This window comes from Alexandromys fortis, unplaced genomic scaffold (assembly GCF_014885135.2).
Source record: "Alexandromys fortis isolate MF-2015 unplaced genomic scaffold, M_Fortis_MF-2015_v1.1 scaffold_347, whole genome shotgun sequence".
NCBI lineage: Eukaryota > Metazoa > Chordata > Mammalia > Rodentia > Cricetidae > Alexandromys > Alexandromys fortis.
In genome coordinates this window covers 332,454-336,258 of record NW_026068236.1, presented here as the reverse complement: position 1 = coordinate 336,258, position 3,805 = coordinate 332,454, and the positions used below count along the sequence as shown (strand labels likewise).

General features: G+C 40.8%; 1 pseudogene; it reads left to right on the top strand.

The window, feature by feature from the left end:
- The first annotated feature begins 2,669 nt into the window (after positions 1 to 2,669).
- Positions 2,670 to 3,041, top strand: LOC126493884 (60S ribosomal protein L31-like; annotated as a pseudogene).
- Positions 3,042 to 3,805: the final 764 nt, after the last annotated feature.

Here is a 3,805-nt window from a genome sequence, read left to right as displayed (position 1 = left end):
ATTTTTAAAACAGTATATCGTTTCTATATAATTATCATATACCACAAAACACTGTTAGTATTATATTAAAAATAGAGATAGATAGATAGATAGATAGATAGATAGATAGATAGATAGATAGATAGATAGATAATATATCAAAGGATTTACACAGGACAAAACTAAGGTAAGATAAAAATCCAGGAAAATTATAGGGCCAGGAGAAAGAAGGGGATCTTTTCATACTAAAGTCTGATTAAAGCTTCTCACCAGCTGAGCAGTAACATTGCAAGCACAATGAATGTTCACTTTAAAGGAATCCAGTGTAGATTTACTATCCCTTTCACACATTGATATTTTTGTTAAAATGGAAATGACCCAGGCTCACAATCTGAATATATATGACCGTGGCCAGAGCCCCACTCAAATATGTGTTCCTGGCTACATTCAGGTATGAGAGGAAAGGATCTGATCCACCCTGAACTGTTTCAGGAGTATGAGAATAAAAGTATGACTTCTGAGTAAATAATGCAGGCTATTGATATTTCACAAGCCATTGCACGAGATGAAAAACAGGGACAGATTTTGATGTCACATGTGAAAGTATGACAATACCTTTTTGATACAACACATAAAACCTAAGTCTAAAGTGATCCTAGATTAGGAAGGAAATAATTAAGCTATAAAACTTGTAAATAAAATATGGGGCTGTTTAAAGGAGCTAAAAGTATACAGTGGAAGAAAAAAAGCATCTTCAACAAATGGTGCTGGCACAACTGGATGTCAACCTGTAGAAGAATGAAAATAGACCCATATCTATTACCTTGCACAAAATTCAAGTCCAAATGGATCAAAGACCTCAATATCAGTCTGAAAACACTGAACCTGATAGAAGAGAAAGTGGGAAGTACTCTACAACATTTGGGCACAGGAGATCTCTTCCTATGTATAACCCCAGCAGCACAGACATTAAGGGCTTCATTGAATAAATGGGACCTACTAAAGCTGAGAAGCTTCTGTAAAGCAAAGGACACTGTCACTAAGACAAAAAGGCAACCTACTGACTGGGAGAAGATCTTCACCAACCCCACAACAGACAAAGGTCTGATCTCCAAAATATATAGAGAACTCAAGAAACTAGACTTTAAAATGCTAATCAACCCAATTATAAAATGGGGCACTGAACTGAACAGAGATCTCTCAACAGAAGAAGTTCAAATGGCCAAAAGACACCTAAGGTCATGCTCAACTTCCTTAGCAATCAGGGAAATGCAAATCAAAACAACTTTGAGATATCTTACACCTGTCAGAATGGCTAAAATCAAAAACACCTATGATAGCCTTTGCTGGAGAGGCTGTGGAGTAAGGGGTACCCTCATCCATTGCTGCTGGGAATGCAATCTTGTGCAATCACTTTGGAAATCAGTGTTTTGGTTTCTCAGGAAATTCGGGATCAACCTACCCCTGGACCCATCAATACCACTCTTGGGAATATACCCATGAGATGCCCTATCATATGACAAAAGCATTTGTTCAACTATGTTCATAGCAGTATTATTTGTAATAGCTAGAACCTGGAAACAACCTAGATGCCATTCAATGGAAGAATGGATGAAGAAAATGTGGAATATATACACATTAGAGTACTATGCTGCGGTAAAAAACAATGACTTCTCGAATTTTGCATGCAAATGGATGGAAATAGAAAACACAATCCTGAGTGAGGTAACCCAGACCCAAAAAGATGAACATGGGATGTACTCACTCATAATTGGTGTCTAGCCATAAATAAAGGTCATGGAGTGTATACCTGGTGAACCTAAAAAGAAGCTAAATAAGAAGGCGAACCCAAGGAAAAACATATAGTTATCCTCTTGGCTAAGGGAAGTAGACAAAATTGCCGGGGAGAAAATTGGGATCTTGGGGGTGGGGTGGGATGGGGATAAGGGGGGATGGGGACAGAAAAGTGAGAAGGGGAGGATTGGGGGAACTTGGGGAAACAGGATGATTGGGATAAATGAAGGTTGGATAGGGGAGCAGGGAAGCACATATCTTAGTAAAGGGAGCCACCTTAGGGTTGGCAAGAGATTCGGTGCTCCCAGGTGCCCAGGGCGATGTCCCCAGTTAGTTCCTTGGGAAGCTGAGGATAGGGAACCTGAAATGACCCTATCCTATAGCAATACTGACGAATATCTTTCATATCACCATAGACCCTTCATCTGGTGATGGATGGAGATAGAGACAGAGACCCACACTGGAGCACTGGACTGAGCTCCCAAGGTCCCAATGAGGAGTGGAAGGAGGGAGAACATGAGCAAGGATGTCAGGACCACGAGGAGTGCACCCACCCACTGAGTCAGTGGGGCTGAACTATTGGGAGCTCACCAAGGCCAGCTGGACTGTGACTGAAAAAGCATGGGATAAAAGCGGACTCTCTGATCATGGCTAACAATGAGGGCTGATGAGAAGCCAAGGACAATGGCACGGGGTTTTGATCCTACTTCATGTTCTGGCTTGGTGGGAGCCTAGCCAGTTTGGACGGAGGGGGAGGACCTTGGGATTTTCACAGGGCAGGGAACCCTGACTGCTCTTTGGACTGGAGAGGGAAGGGGGGGAGGAGTAGGGGGAGGGAGAGGAGGGGGGGGGGAGGGGGAGGGAAATGGGAGGCTGGGAGGAGGCGGAAACTTGGGCCCGGCAGAATGGCTCCCGCAAAGAAGGGTGGCGAGAAGAAGAAGGGCCGTTCTGCCATCAACGAGGTGGTGACCCGAGAATACACCATCAACATTCACAAGCGCATCCATGGCGTGGGCTTTAAGAAGCGTGCTCCTAGGGAAATTTGCCATGAAGGAGATGGGGACTCCAGATGTGCGGATTGATACCAGGCTCAATAAAGCCGTCTGGGCCAAAGGAATAAGGAATGTTCCATATCGTATCCGGGTACGTTTGTCCAGAAAACGTAATGAGGATGAGGACTCACCAAACAAACTCTACACGTTGGTAACTTACGTGCCTGTTACCACATTCAAAAATCTACAGACAGTCAATGTGGATGAGAACTAACCTACTGAATCTCAAATAAAGTTGGAGAACAGCCAATAAATAAATAAATAAATAAATAAATAAATAAATAAATAAATAAAATAAAAAAAATAAAAAAAATAAAAAAAAATATGGGGCTGTAGATTCCTTTGAAATGGATTGGGAAAATCAGTCTTGGTATTATATTAGAAAGGGAAGGGAACTTTAGATAAAATGATCTTTAGTGTTCAATACAGCATCTCAATTCTGAACCTCTATGCCCCAAATTATGTTTACCTTGCTATTCTAATTTCTGGTGATTTTAGTCAACTATGTGTTCCCTTTTGGATATTTCTGGCTTCTGTGGCTAATTCAAGTTATATATTTCCATCTGAAGATTTGGATTTAGAAGCCTCTACAATTTCCATTGTAGTTAGAAGTTCATTGGCAGAATATGTGGCATTTGCCTTTTGGGGTCTCTGTCAACTCATTCTAAATAATTTTTTCTAGTTCCATCCACCCACCTGCAAAGTTTATGATGCCATTTTTCTTTACTTAGAAGAATAATTAATAATGTATAAGTGCCACATTTTATTACCCATTCAAGAGTTGAAGATCATTTAAATTGTTCCCATTTCATAGTTACTGTGAATAAAGAAACAATGAATAGAGCAAGTGACTATCTGTGGAGTAGGAAGTAGAGTTCTTTGGCATATAGCAAGAAGTTGCATAACTAGATTGTGTGGTAGATTTAGCTTTAGGCTTTTGATGACTCTCCATATTGATTTCCAGAGTAACTGTGCCAATT